Genomic DNA, 16,414 nt, shown 5'->3' with positions numbered 1-16,414 from the left:
AAATGTTTTAACTTAAACCACAGATAGTAAACATAGCAATTAATCTGAAAATCAAAATATTATCTATGATAATAGATATATGCTTAGAAACAGCTGACAGCATATTAATGCTAGCAGGAAATAAAATATTTAGAGGGTCACAATCTATCTATCTATCTATCTATCTATCTATCTATCTATCTATCTATCTATCTATCTATCTATCTATCTATCTATCTATCTATCTATCTATCTATCTATCTATCTATCTATCTATCTATCTATCTATCTATCTATCTATCTATCTATCTATCTATCTATCTATCATCTATCTATCTATCTATCTATCTATCTATCTATCTATCTATCTATCTATCTATCTATCTATCTATCTATCTATCTATCTATCTATCTATCTATCTATCTATCTATCTATCTATCTATCTATCTATCTATCTATAATTCTGTTACTCTTCAAATGCTTCAAGGCCATTATTGCCTTATTTAGCTTTTTTTTTTTCCTTTAGACTTGCCAGAACTATGAGGCTCAGAAAGTGCAGCCGGTGCTCTGTAATGTGGTTATTTTCAAGCATCTGTGGGAGGGCAGTGAGAGTGTAACTCCTCAAGCAATGTCCTCAACTAACACAAGACTGTGCTTGGTTTAATACCTTTTTTGTAATAGCGCAAGCTGGCATGTTTAAAACAAAATATTAGAATGATGATGATGATGAATAACTCGGTAACACCCTTTAAACGTCTTACATCAGCATTGAGTTGTGTCAACACTTTCAGGCGCTGCATTCTCATTCACAGAGTCAGCAATTCCAGTTAAAGGGAGCAGCAAGCGCACATACTTGCTCCTCCGCTATGCAGCTGAGCAAACGTCACAAGGGATGTCCCAATGTTTCCCTTTCACTGGATGAAATCTTTGGTTAAAAAAAATTAATGGGAGTGCCTCACCCTATGCAAAGAGGACTGCTGAGAGAATGTCAACGGCTGAACTGGTGCCCACACAGCAGTCTAAAGTGCTGTGATGCACATATTCATGCACTTTGGTTTTTGTTACACACCAGGAGTCAAATGTAAGTAAATGAAAGTTAAATGTCACAGGTCACAGGCAGTGAATCATAAACGGTTAACACTTTGTATAAAGACCTAAGTTAAATAGAAGCTAACACAAGAACTGGCCCTTAAATCAGCAGCACTAGCATAAAGACACATGACTTCATTATTTATAAGAAAGATAATTCTTCAGCAATTAGACTTCCCTAAATCTGGAAATAAAATGTGGAAACAGTAGTATGATAATGTAAAAGAAAAGTGACTTTTGGGGCCCCAGGTCCTAGCTTTTTGCATTAAGTTGCTTCTTCTTTATTGAATTATGTGTGAGCTCTAATACAGATTTTACAGTTTCTACAACTTTTTCTACACAGCAGATTGTTTCAAATTTACCAGAGCATATTTCATGCACAGTTAATTCCCCATTAATGGAACATGAAGGCTGTCAAACAAAATTTACCCTGGTGTCTGGATGAATCATAGTGAGATATCATTCACGACGGTGACTCTTAGTTTCTGCAAAACATACATCTGAAAGTCGAATGTAAAGAAAAACAAAGATAAATAGGACAAAGAAGAAATTATGTTTGATCACAGAATTTGACAGACCGAAACTGTCGTTTTACACCCACTGCAGACACATTCGAATTTAACGTTGAGGTTCTTGAAATAAGTTTCCATCTGGTTAGATTGGGAATATAGTTCGTTACTGAGGCATGTTTTTACTCTGAAAGTAGGTCCGTAAACGTGAATTCCTGAGAGAAGCCACCCCGCCCCATTCATTTTTACATTTCTTGCTGCATGTTGAAGTGCGAAAGATATGGAGCCCGTGAGGGGACATGGGGGAATTTTTTTCTTTTGCGTCCCCATGCAATACTTTTGCGTTCGCTCGCAATACTTTTGCGTTCTCACGCAATAGTCTTTGCGTTATCTCGCAATACTTTGTGAGAGACCCGTTTTTGAGATTTATTGAGTTTCATTTTGAAATTGGCCTTAAATAAAAGGATCTTCAATCAGACTTAAAGACAGTTATTATCCACAAGCTGTCAAACTGCTGAACTCTGGACAATAATACTGCACAAAACCACATCTGACACTTTTCTGCTAATTACTGCTGCATGTGTACTTTTTTTACACGCCACTTTTGTTTTTATAGTGATTTGAACGGTTCTTCTTGTCCTATGCATTTAATCGCATTGTTGACTGCGTGTTAACCTGCATATGACAAATAAACCACATCAATGTCATATCAGTGCTGTTTGTTTTGTGAGCAATTTGTCATCTGTGCTGCTGTTCCAAACTGCACAGCTTTCTCAAGGTGATTAACAACTTTTGCGAGTGAAGACAAAAGCAATGCGAGCGAATGCAAAAGTATTGCGTGGGGACGCAAAAGAAAAAAAAAATTCCCCCATGTACCCTGGCGGGCTCCGTAGAAAGACAATACAGCGATCAAGGAATTTAAAAAAGGACGAACAGAAATTTATGGGCGCAGGGAAATCTGTTGCAGGGATATATTAGAGGAGAAAACATATCAGTGCTTAAGAAATAAAAGAACAGTAAAATAATTTGGAAAATAATGTATGTTTAAGGAAAAAAGTGTGTTTTAAATTTATTTGGGTGGTAATAAATATGAAAGAAATATAAGAGCTAGGAAGAATAACACAGAAAAGAAATTCACCTGTCTTAAATAAACAAAAAACTATTTTGACAAATGACCTTCTGTCAGTCAACTTACAAATAAAATGACTCTACGTGTAAAAAAAAAAAAAACAGCAGCATCCACATACTACACAGACTACAATGTGTTAGTTTCGGTGTGTAATAATAAACGGCCAAATGCCAAGACGTGATTAGACATGTTCATACCTGATGCTGACGCAATATAACCTTATTATGTCTCACAAAGACTAGATGCTGCCCACCATGGTCAAACATATCATGCATATAAGCTTGATTATTGGATGTGTAACTGAACTAGAAATCTGAAAAATTCCATTGTGGACATAAGATCAATTTGAACAATAGCAATTTCTTTGGGGTTGGGTCATGTTTGCTTTGAATACTGCCTGCAGTAAAATTCTTGATTCTTAGGTTTGGATTGAAAATATTACATTTCATTTCAAGAGTATCTTTTCCTCCTAAATCATAAAGTGACTGGGTGAATCCTGAAGTAAAACTATGTAAAAATTGTTACTATTAACCTTTTAAAAAGTATTTTTTATACCTATTATTGTTATTATTGTTAAAAATTATGCCTCTCAGGCAGTCCTATTTCAGACCTGAATAAGTTCTTCTCATTCGAAGATGCTTTGTCAGTTTTTGCTGATATGGTTTACATTTTTTTAACTCTGCAACCTTTCAAAGGGGATTTTATTCAGCAAACTGGTTTTATTGCCAAACCAGTGCCGGGTGTTTGCTTAGCACCCATTCTTTATGGTCTCACCTCCAAAGGAGCACATGCGAGACTACGAGGCCAGAGGAAAGAACTGCTTTACTCAAGAGCCGAGACCTGAGCATGGAGACCTACAATTAAAATGTTGTTTTTTTCTAATTCTGAAATAGTTTCACTTTTAATATGCCAAATTCTGGAACAAAACTATATAATATGAATAAATGCTGCTTGGAGCGGTGTGTGGTATTTCAGTTTTACTTCTCATAAATACAGTACAGAAACCAAACATGGAGGTTGAGATATAAAAAAACTGTTTATAGATTAAAGTTTTGGCTTTAATTGATATGTTCATTGTGATGTGCAACTTCTGTTGTTTTTAATGTGCTTGATGAATACAATTTTAAATACAGTTTGCAATGAACATTACAAATAATTTGATTTGTGTATTAAAACGGTCTTCTAGCGTTGGTATGTTGTTGCATCAGCACTAGTATAGAACTATATCCGCTTTGGTGGAAAAACCCTAAAAGGCTTCTTTACCAGCTTGCAATAAATGTCACTTTATTATGCATCATGCAAATTACGATTCACAGGTATACAGTCATATTCGATAAATTAGAAAATTATTGAAAAGTTCCTTTTTTTATTAACTTAATTCACTAAATGAAACACACAAACTGAGGTTTTCAGGCCATTATTCATGTTAATTATGATGATTTCCCACTTACAGCTAATGAAAACATCAGACCAATGGAAAAAACAGTGTTGATACAGAAATGTGTGTTTCATGAAAAGTTTGTTTAATACCTGCTTAAAGGTTGTTATTTTCTAAAGGTACTTTGATTCTGACAAATGAGCCTCATTGGAACACATATTCTAATTTAATGAATATGACTGTAGATTTGCCATTTACCCAATACTCAGGTGTAAAACTAATGTAAATCAACAAAAGCAACCCAAACCACAGAAACTTTGCTCTTGTTCTGTCTTGTAAAATGACCCAACAATCGCTCTCTTTGTTTTTTGAGGCCTCTACAGGGGTCTTTATTGGCTTCGATAGCAACATAATAAATTAGCAAAGCATAGCTTTCTGTAAGCAGGACTCAAGGCTATAATTTCTTTTAAAATCAAATACATTTCACTAGAACAATGCCTTACAAAATTAAAGAAAAACAGTTTAAAATACACCGTTTCTTACTTAAACAACCACAATCTGATCTATCTGATCTGAGCAGCTGAAGCTGAGCAGTGCCTAAAGTCATCTCTGCAAATGTAAAGGGTAACCCTATAGATGTCTCTACAGAAACTGCACATGTAACCATTCTCTATTTCAAATAACCTTTACAATAACCTATTTTTTTTCTATTCACTTTTTCATCATCTCAGCAAAATGCCAAACTTCCCACAAATCCGTAGCGAAATGAATAAAATGCTAATTTTATTCAGCAAACAACCTAAAGCAATAAAAGTAAGTAAAGTGTTTTGAACATACACCTTATATCCAAATATAGAAGATGTTGTAAACAAACAACTGTAGATTTTTATTTCCTTTTGATCCACCATTTTACTAAGTTAACTAGTTGTTGCTTGTGTGATTATAAAAAGACTAGTAGGCCTATTAGTTAAATACGTCACAGTTACATATCTGATAAGTGATATTTCTTTCTTTAATGTATTGGTGCAAAAAATGTATATTTGTGTAAAAATGTATATGTATATCATTTTTGGAGACTGTTCCAGCTTTGAATAAAGAGAAGGTACAACCAGAATAAATAAAAAAATAAATAAATACAAATAGATATTTTATGCAAGTAAATGTAGAAATGTTGAAACATTTTCAAATTTAATAAAAGCAGAGTTTTAGTAAGTTATTTACAGTGTTATGGTTTTATTAGCTGTTATTTCTTTTTACTAAGATATAAAAAAAAAAAAAATTGTTTAACAGCACTGAGTGGATTGACCAACAATAAGAACAACGCAAAATTCAAAATAACTGAGCGAAGCTCTACAAATGGAAAACTATAGATTTACATAAGTCAAGAAAGGGACTTGGGACTGCAAAATGCAAACTGCAGAAACTACCAGGGGTAGCATCATCTACCAAATAGGCCAACCAAAACGAAAGCCCGCGCTTAAAGCTCGAGTGAGTTTTCAAGAAAAAAACAATGCCCTATGGATAAATGTGTTGTGTTTAGATGAGACAGAATTAGAAAAGTTGAAGTATGTTTGGAGGAAACAAGGTGTAGATTTTAACCCTGAACTCTGCAGAATGCTGCACCACAAAGCATGGGGGGGTTTGCTGCCAATCGTATAGCACTGCACCCAGTAAACTGAACAAGGTGAAATGAGGTCAAACTGCAAAGCGCTCAAAACTTCACCTCATATGAATAAGCAGACGACTCTAAATTTGACAGGGGAATTTTGCCAAGAAGATTATGGATGGCTACAAAAGGTATCAATTCCTGTTTCTAAAAGAAGTTTAATGTTGTATCATCATTCTTGCTTGGAAAAATGTATCTAATAAATTATATATTTATAATAAGTATAAAGGCCCAGATTAATATGACACTCATGCCAATGATGAAAGTTGTAAAATTCTGACCAGAACTGCATATTGCCAAATGTATTTTGTCTAAACAGTGCTGCGTGGTTCAGGACATTGACAAAGTAATAGCTATACGGTGTTTATCTTAAGCTGTATCCGTTCTTCATGAGTTTGCAGCTAAGTAGATATATGGTCTGCCGATCTTGTTAACCGGTACAGGCTGAAGCAGCACACTGCGTCAAGCTGACATGAGACCAAAAACACATACGAGACATTTATTAAAAGCATCAAAAGTGTCAACAGAGGGATTAGCCCAAACAAGGAAACTTTCCACCTCTGCCCACGGTTGCTGTGACTCATGCAGAAATGCAACCACTTGTTTATCTGTGTGTGTGTGTGTGTGTGTGTGTGTGTGTGTGTGTGTGTGTGTGTGTGTGTGTGTGTGTGTGTGTGTGTATGTGTGTGTGTGTGTGTGGTGTGTGTGTGTGTGTGTGTGTGTGTGTGTGTGTGTGTGTGTGTGTGTGTGTGTGTGTGTGTTTGGCCCTGTACAAACCTACGTGGTCAGTGTGTGACCCAGATTGACACTGGTCTGACTGATGACAGCGAAGCACCAAGTGACTGATACATATTTTTAGCCCATGAGCTGAGAAACAGAAACACAAACACAAAGCGGATACCTGGGCTGATGAGGTGGGTGTGGAGAAAGTTAAGGTGTAACTATTTCAAAGCGAAAGGGCATCCAGCCAGATGGCAAACGGGGTCTTAACAAGGTTAAGCCCGGATATACATGACTTGAAAGGCAAATGTTTCTCACAAGCACAAAAATACATCTATAGCTGCACACACACATTTACATACTGTCAGAGTTCAAACGTATTTATCTCAGTTCATCACCAACAAACACCAGGTTCAGGATGTATCAACAGATACCAAGCAAGCATATTCCCTTTAATCACTTTCTTCAACGCCGTTTGTGTGCTATCAAGTGGACAAGGACTGCATCTGAGACAGAAGGGGATTCTGCCAGCCACTTTATCTGATCTCCAGGTCTAAAAACATTCCTCAGACAGGGGTAGTCCTGCAGCATTTCAACTTTAATGCTGAAACAACAACACGATCCTTGTTAACCAAACACAAATATAGATACAAATGTATGTTCCTCTTTCTGCAAGTCCTTTAGAAAAGGCCTTTTTAAACAACTGCCTACACCAACTGACTCATACACCCAGTGTTCACATATTTCCAGACTCTATCTTACAAATTACACCCACACACCCTAGAAATTACCATGGCTAAGTTGTACACTTAATAACAATTGTAATGACAGTTTGTTTTTGTTTTTTTACTCTGGTACATGGCAAAGGATTGCAGCGAAGCATCTGATTGGTGGGTGAACAGGTACAGATGAACAGGAAGTGACTAGTAGAGATTATTTCAGGGGCCTGTAGGCTGAATCATAAAAAAATGCTGATTATATGATTATTAAACTGACCATCTGATAAGCCAAATGTTTCTTGTCATAAGGTGACACTTTACCTAAGTCTTTGTTTCAAGTTCTCTCTGAAACCAGTAAAGGTGTTATCATATATTACAATTGTTTAGGTTAGCATTGTTGTAATAAAAAGTATTTGTTCCTGAGAGATTGCTTCTGGTTTTTCTACGTTTTTGTCATACATATTTGAGATCATCATAAATTTTTATATATCAGTCAAAGATAATCTGACAAAATACAAAAAGCAGTTTTTAAACTATGATTTCATTTATTAAGGGAAAAATAGCTATCCAAATCAAAGGGGCACTATGACAAAAATTATTGTTGAATCATGAATTAACTATACTTAAGCACATTTTCTATAAGCTGGTCCTGATCGACGCCAGAACTGTGAAATAATTTAAACAGAACCTGTTTGACAAGATGAAGTAGGCTGAAAGATCACAAAAAGCAGCACAACAGGTCTGAATCTAAAGGAATTCAAAAGCAGATAAGAAATAAAGTCATTGACATCTATCAGCCAACAACATAAAGCCTGTCTCACATTTGCTAAAAAATATCTTGATCCCCAAAACCTTTCAGAAAACACTCTGTGGACTGGTGAGACAAAAGTGGATTTTTGAAGGATTGCATCTTGTTTCAGAAGAACATACTACCAACACTAAAACATGGTGATGGTGGTGTGATGGCCTGGGATTTCACCACCTGGGGGACTTGCTATAATTCACAATTGTTCCCCTCTAGCACAAGATCATGGAAGAGAATGTCTTGGACTCCAGGTTGTATCTCAATTGGATCTAAATCCGATTGAGATATTGTGGTGTGATCTTAAACCGGGTGGTCATGCTCAAAAACCCTTCAGTGTTGGTGAATTACACAATCCTTTAAAAAAGAAAAGAGCAGTCCAACATTCCTCCATAGTGAAATAAAAGATTGAGAATTATAGAAACTGCTTGGGGTCAGTTATTGTTGTCCAGGGGGCACAACCAGTAACTAAATTTAGGGACCAATTATGTTTACACATAGTGTGAGGTTGTTTTGGAAAGCTCTTATAGTAAATGAAATCAACATTTGAAAACTGCTTTTTATGTTTACGCTTATTTTATATCAAAATTATTTTAAGTGAAAACACAACAAATCCGTAGGGGTGCAAAACATTTTCATAGCACTGTATTTCTAAAATTAAAAAACTTTGTGCTGCGCAGGTGTAGCATGTTTCAGGTAAAACATTTGTCTTTACATCCATACAGATGTATAGGAACAGAAAAAATTAACATTTTCTAATCTGATAGGAACTTTAAACAGTTTGCGAATCTGCTAGCCTCACTGTCAGACGCAAAAGCTTGCTGCTGCAAAATATTAATGCACCAACATCCACATGGCGAGCCAGTTTCTTTGCTACAAGGTCAACTCATCTGTCCAAAACTTACAGTATCTCTCCACTGTGACCAATATTAATCATCATTATTCAGTATCAACAGACAGACAAAAAGAATTTGTAAGAGATTTAGGACAATCATTAGTTAATTTTTAAGCTGTGTCTGAGTGATCTTCCTGCTGTTTCAGTGTAACAATCAAGACGGTGTGGAGGACTGAAGTCAACCCGAAAGCAGTACTGCTCTGAGCCTAGAATGGCAGCTGAGTTGCATCGATAATTGTCAATTTGAACCAGTTCGTACAGTATTGTTTAAATTCATAAACTGATAAAAATCGGCCAATCAGAAAAAAAAAACAGAGAATAGCACTCCATTATAATTAATGGTCCAACTGTTACCATCTGGCTCCACAATGCTGGTAAGTACACACCATTAGAAGATTTATCCAGCTTGACTGGTTAATTAGTGAAAGACTGGGTTGGCTTAAAAGAGGCTCATGTTTAGCAGCCATTTTATAGAACTGTCTTGTAAAAAGGTTTATTATGCAGTGGAAACATTTCCATCAGGTATCCATTTGACTGGATAATCTGGTCACGCCTCATCACAGGCCCTTTAAGATCCCACCACTGTTGGGACTCCAGCTCCATTTCCTCTCATGCTACATTTGTGAACCAGGGTAGTTTTGCTGTCAAAGTTTGTTTTACAGTCATCCTACTGAATCTGGTCTGCTCAGATTTTACAGTAAAGGAATGCACATAAATGCTATGAATGTTCCAGCGGCAGAAACTCACATACAGAAATAAAATAAATTCAAAGCAAAAATAAATAAATAAATGAACTCAGGGAAAGTTGCATATTCACTTCCTACCCAGTCTTTTAGCGACCTCATTCTCTACACTCGCCTCTCCTGTCTTTGGGCACTGGTGTGATAAGGTAGTGATGGGTTGTATTACTCCTGGGGGGAATCCCCTGGTGAAGCTTTGTGTGTGAGTGTGTGTGTGTGTGTGTGTGTTTGTGTGTGTGTGTGTGTGTGTGTGTGTGTACGTCCCCACAAAAAAGGGGAATAATGCCACCATTGAAGCGTCCTGCCATTGCGCCAGCAAGCGTCTCCCCCACACCCACACCTCCTCCCCTTCTCCGCTTGCTCTCTGACGTACAGTCGGAGCAGATTTGGTGACACAAAGATAAAAGCCTTCCACTGTTTCTGTGCTTCCTCTTTCTCCAGTGTCACCAGAGTGCTTTAGTGCCGGTGCCTCGGCCACAGACATAGTGGACTCATTCAAACTGACACAATCACTTTTTGCTCCTGCTTGGGGACAGGACAGAGTTCACAGCGTCTTGGTGCAACATGTTCACCAGAAGCTTGGCACACAAGATATAGCGACTTGCAAAAGTGTTCAGAGCCCTTCAACTTCTTCACATTTTGTCACGTTACAACTGCAAACTTATGCAGAGTACCTATTTATGAAGTGGAAGGAAAATGATGCACAGTTTTCAAATTTACAAATTACAAATAAAAATGTGGAAAAGCCCAAAGTTTAATAAGTTATAGAACCATCTTCTGCTGCAATTAGAACTAAAAGTCTTTTTGCACTTTTGCACTAGAGACTTCAGAATAGCTCAAGCTCAGTCAGACTGATGTAGGACCTTGATGAGTATGCTTTGATCTAAACCATCCTACTGTAGCTCTGGCTATATGTTTAGGGTCCCCATCCAGCTGAAAGGCGAAGCGTCGCCCTATTCCAAAATCTTTTGCAGCCTTAAACGAATGGCTGCAGAACTTGGTGACATGATCCGAAGGTAATTCAGACATTTAATTCAGCAGGGATGCATCTAAATGTTGTAGGACAGTAACTCTCAAGTACTGGAGTTTGAGACCTCTGTTCCAACAGGTTTTCTTTCAAGACTATTTAGCCCCATCCATCTCCCCATCAACTCTAAGCAGTTTTTATGTCCTGTCAAAGGATCCCCACAACATGATACTGCCACCACCATAGTTCACTGTTGGAATGGTGTGTTCAGGATTGTTACACCACATGTTGCACGTAGGAGCAAATGGGAAATTTCTTCTTCATCGGACTAGAGCACCTTCTTCCACGTGTTTGATGTATCCTCTACATGGCTTATAAACTACAAACAGGACTTTATTTGTGTTTCTCTTTCATGGGAGGATAAATTTCTAGAGCGCGCGACTAAAAGTTGTCCAGTCATCAGATTCTCCGACCTTAACTGTGGAACTCTGCTGCTCCTCCAGTGTTACAATGGGCCTCAGCTTCTATGATTATTGCTCCACTTCCCTGGCCTGTATGCTTAGGTGGACAGCTATGTTGTGGTAGCGTTGCACTTGTGCCATACTCCTTCCATTTAGAGATGACAGATTAAGCATAAAAATGTTTTATAACCTACAAACTTCACTGTTCTCTGAGATATAGTGAGACCAAATAAGACACAGGTGGGACCCATTTACAGGTATTTTGACTTCTGAAGGCATTGGTTGTGCTGGATTGTATTTAGGGCTATCAGATAAAGGGATACAAATGCACAGCACACTTTTTTAGATTTTAATATTTGGAAAATCTTTGAAAAACCATTTATCATTTTCTCTCCACCTCACAACCATGCACTACTTTGTGTTGGTCAATCAATTAAGAAACCAATAAAGCACATTGAGGTTTGTGGTTGTAACTTGACAAAATGTGAAAAACATTAAGGGGTATTACTGATTACTTTTGCAAGGCACAGCAGCAGTCCATTTCTGCATTTAAACAACAACTTTAACATCCACCACCTGAGGTAGGCTTTAAGCAAAAGAGCCAACTTCCTCTGTCATTAATCAAACAACAATGACAAGCCTACATATATCAAAACAGTTCTCCAAAGAAGCTGCAGAATCTCACTCTGCCTGCATTTTATTCCAAATAGCAGGACCATCTGAGACAGATGCAATTAGAAGATGATCCAAAAAGCCGAACGGGAGTGCTACTACGCAACATGCATTGAGTGAGTATAAAGCTGCAAATGAAAGCAATAAACTTTTTACACCCTGAAATCAAGATTTTCTCTTTCAGTTGTAAATAGTAGTGATGAGAGAAGAGTTGAGATTCCAGGAAAAAGTGAGATTTTTGAGATAATTCTCCAAGGAGCAGGATAGATTTCTGATTTGCAGCAGAGCATATGAGCTTTTTTACAATGATAGATTAGGTTTCAAGGCTTATATTTCCTCTTTTTTGCATTCTATTAGTTCAGCAAACTGACACAGATAATCAGGAAACAAAAGCCAGTTTCTGCAGAGAAAACAATTCAAATCTAGGTTCATAATTTTGGATTTAGCTCCAGTTAATCTTGTTGATAAGCTTGTATTAGTTACGTTTTAGAGTGTGTTGACTTTTCAAGGAATCGGTGCAAATCAATGCCTTGTCCTCCAGAGGAAGCCAAAAGAAAGTGGCTGTTTGTGCAAAAAGGGAGAGCTGTGCGAGTGAGTCACCTGACACGCGATGCTTGTGAACGCAACTGATTACCCACACATCAGATTCTAATAAAAGCGACACGGTCATAATCTGTAATTACTTCCACGTCTGGCGGAATAAGAGAGCAGGTTAATCTGGATTACACGTCACTGTGGTGAGGTCACAAACAGGAAGGCAGAGGAGCCAGAGAGGCAGGAAGAAGATGGGTGACAACAAACCGAAACACATGAGAAAACGAACCATGAGCCCCATAAAGGCCTCTGCAAGACAAATGATCTGTTAGCAAACTCCTATATCATGACAGATAAGAAAAAAAGGAACTACCATTCAAAGGCAGGAATACAACACATGAAGTCTCCTTCTGTAACTAAATCAGAGCTCTCCCTTTGATGACCCAAGCATCTGTTTATAATTCTGGGAGGACAGAGGGGGGACGTGGGACATGCAGAGCAACTTGTGATCTATGCCTATAGGATATGTTCTGCTCTAAAAATCATGCTGATAAAATTAGGTCAATTTATAATCTACTGAAGATTGCAGCGATAAGAACTGCACCAGAGCCTAAAAACATGGACCCATGATAGGAGCAACATTTGCCCTGTTTGGCAGTTAAACCAGTTCTGACCAAAGGAGACATTTCTGCAAACTAAGCTGAGGTGAAATCAAGTGCAGAAGTAAATTGGGAGGAAGTAGGGAATGTGGGGGCAATGGGGGGGTTAAACACAAATCACAAATGAATGAGGCCCCCGGATCCCTGACGTGTGGCTGCGTGTGATCTGCACGCCCAGTGGCTAATTGTGGCACAATGGGGATGAATGACTCATGTTTATAAATGTATTAATCACTGCACCCTGTGACCGTCTCAAAAACAAACTTGGCCAAAGATGAGGAATGTAGGATTTCCTGCACGTTTCATGGCAGCCGCAGTACTGAGAAGGTGGAAGAATCTGGGTCAGTTTGAGCGTTTATGGTGCACGTGTGGAGTATTTGCTTCAGCTAATTTGGGACTGTGTTGTTTAAATTGTAAAATACCACACCGTCGGTAGCAGTTTTTGACACAGGCGATATGCATAGCTACCCAGGGCTGCATTAGAAAGGGGGGGCCCAATACCACAGAAAACACAGAACTTATCAGTTGTGCTCTGAACAAGCTTTGTATTGCTTTTATACTGCACATGTAGAGCCGACTGCTGAGGAAAAACTGGACCAGGTTAGGTGTTTTGAGCAGCGCAGCATAACATTTCATCCCACTGCAAAATCTGAGGGGATTTTCTGCATTTTGACTGGTTGTGGGGATGGAGGAGGAGGGGCTCGCCAATGGCCCGTACTCGTACTCGTCGTCTTCCGCTTATCCGGGACCAGGTCGCAGGGGCAGCAGACTCAGCAGAGACACCCAGACGTCCCTCTCCCCAGACACCTCCTCCAGCTCCTCCGGGGGGAGCCCAAGGCGTTCCCAGGCCAGCCGAGAGACATAGTCCCTCTAGCGTGTCCTGGGTCGTCCCCTGGGCTTCCTCCCGGTGAGACGTGCCTGGAACACCTCCCGAGGAAGGAGTCCAGGAGGCATCTGGTATAGATGCCCGAGCCACCTCAACTGGCTCCTCTCGATGAGGAGGAGCAGCGGCTCTACTCCGAGCTCCTCCCGGATGGCTGAGCTACACACCCTATCTCTAAGGCAATGCCCGGCCACCCTACGGAGGAAGCTCATTTGAGCTGCTTGTATCCGGGATCTCGTTCTTTCAGTCATGACCCAAAGTTCATGGCCATAGGTGAGGGTAGGAACGTAGACCAACCGGTAAATCGAGAGCTTCGCTTTTCGGCTCAACTCTCTCTTCACCACAACGGACCGGCACAGTGCCCCCATTACTGCTGCAGCTACGGGCAGCAGCATCGACCATAGATGCGGAGAACATGGTCTACTCGGACTCTATGTCTCCAACATCCCCCGGAATCTGGTCAAAGCTCTCCCGGAGGTGGGAGTTGAATACATCCCTGGCCGAGAGCTCCGCCCGATGTTCCCAGCAGACACTCACTATGCACTTGGGCCTGCCAAGTCTGTCCGGCTTTCTCCTCCTCCACCGGATCCAACTCACCACCAGGTGGTGATCAGTGGACAGCTCAGCCCCTCTCTTCACCCAAGTGTCCAAAACATGCAGCCGAAGGTCTGATGAAACGACGACAAAGTCGATCATTGACCTCCTGCCTAGGGTGTCCTGGTGCCAATGGCCCATACATGGCCCATACCTGGTGCCAATGGCCCATACATGTAAAAACGTACACTGAGCACTATCCACTGGCACCAGTGATGTTGTCTTACCTCCTTTACCGTCTTCCTTACTGTGTGTGGTTGCAAAGTAAACCTGGGTCCTCGCCCAGGTTTGTTTGTCAAAGTTCTGGTTGTCCTTTCTAAATATGGCACTATGTGGAGATATGGGCAGCAATAGGCTGTACCTATTTCTTTAACCATTTCCTGACATACAAACATTGAAAAAAAATCTGTACTATTTACATTGAATTTTCTTGGTGAATTTTCTTTGTCTTTGTATTTTGAAGTTGTTTTTACACATCTTTACCAGCTGGACCAATAAGTTATTCAGATATATTACAGAGATTTATAAAACAGAGATACAAACATATTCCATTGTGAGTATTTAATAAATTATTCTGAATTTAGTTAAACGTACATAATGAAGTGAGAGCGTTAAAAGTAAAAGTACAGGTGTAATCTCTGAGTGGCACAATATGAGAGCACAATTGTGAAAAGTGGAAAGACAATAATACATGGTTTTATACTTTTTTTTCTTTTTACCAAAAAAGTGTTGCATACATACACATTCAGTCTCCTTTACTGTTATACCATTAAAAAAATCGGTAAAACCAATTTTATTTTTACCCTCTCTTGAATACGCCATCTATCCCCACTGCCAAAAGCAGTGGTGGCAGCATCATACTGTGGGACTGCCCATCATTATCCTTCAACTTCAACATTGTTCTACATTGTACTGATCTCTTAGCACTTAGAAATTCAGTCAGTCAGTCATTCCATGGTGAGTTGTGGGGAAGCTGGTGCCTATCTCCAGCAGTCTATGGGCAGGACGCAGGGTACACTCTGGACAGGTCGCCAGTCCATCGCAGGGCAACACAGACACACAGAGGACAAACGACCATGCACACACTTATTCGCACCTAAGGGCAATGTTGAAAAGCCAATCAACCTAACAGTCACGTTTTTTGGGACAGTGAAAGGAAGCCAGAGTACCCACAGGGAAAACATGCAAACTCCATGCAGAAAGACCCCTGGCCGGGGGTCAAACCTAGGACCTTCTTGCTACAAGGCAACAGTGCTACCAACTGTGCCACCATACAGCACTTAGAAGTTATTGGTTGTAATTTGACAAATTGTGAAAAACTTTGATAAGTACTTCTGCAAAAAACTACTTACTAAAAAGCATATTATAAGTTATCATAAGTACCAGAGGATCAGCTCAAAGGCGGAGTGTTTGGAATCTGCTAAAGAGAAAACCGACAGGCCTCTTTTTAAAAAAGGGGGATGATTAACAGGGTCCATTTTCTGGGAGATAATGTATAATTTGTTCATTTATTGAAGTGAAGCAACATGTTTAGATGGATAGAAAACGACTATTTGTTGAAGCTGTTAGTATCTCAGATATTAGAGATGTGACTCAAATTCAGAAGATGCTCTATGTGAGACGTCAGAAGCAAAAAACTGTTTCAGAAGCATCGATGTGACTCGGTTCAACTATTTAAAAGTTGGCTTAGTTACTGCTAAATGATAGGTTATGTATCAGTAATAATGTGGATTACACAGTAGATTTAAATGTAAATACCCATCTAAAAGAAAGGCAGGAGTTTTTCTCCGGCATTAATGTGAAAGTGCGCCCTATCTGTGCAGCTTCTGCTGCAGCAGCGGTCCAGTATGGTTACTTTAAACGCCTGGTGGTGTGGAGAAGCAGCAGTGCTGTGCGAAGCTGCAAGCCATCCCATTTACAAACCTGTTGAGTGTGTCTGTTTGAAGAGGTGCCGGCTATTTATCTTCGAATCTACGGTCTTTCCCACCCTATTCCCCGGAGTGAGAGGAAATCTGTG

This window comes from Girardinichthys multiradiatus, chromosome 3 (assembly GCF_021462225.1).
Source record: "Girardinichthys multiradiatus isolate DD_20200921_A chromosome 3, DD_fGirMul_XY1, whole genome shotgun sequence".
In the NCBI taxonomy this organism is placed as follows: Eukaryota; Metazoa; Chordata; class Actinopteri; order Cyprinodontiformes; family Goodeidae; genus Girardinichthys; species Girardinichthys multiradiatus.
This window is presented reverse-complemented; position numbering follows the sequence as displayed.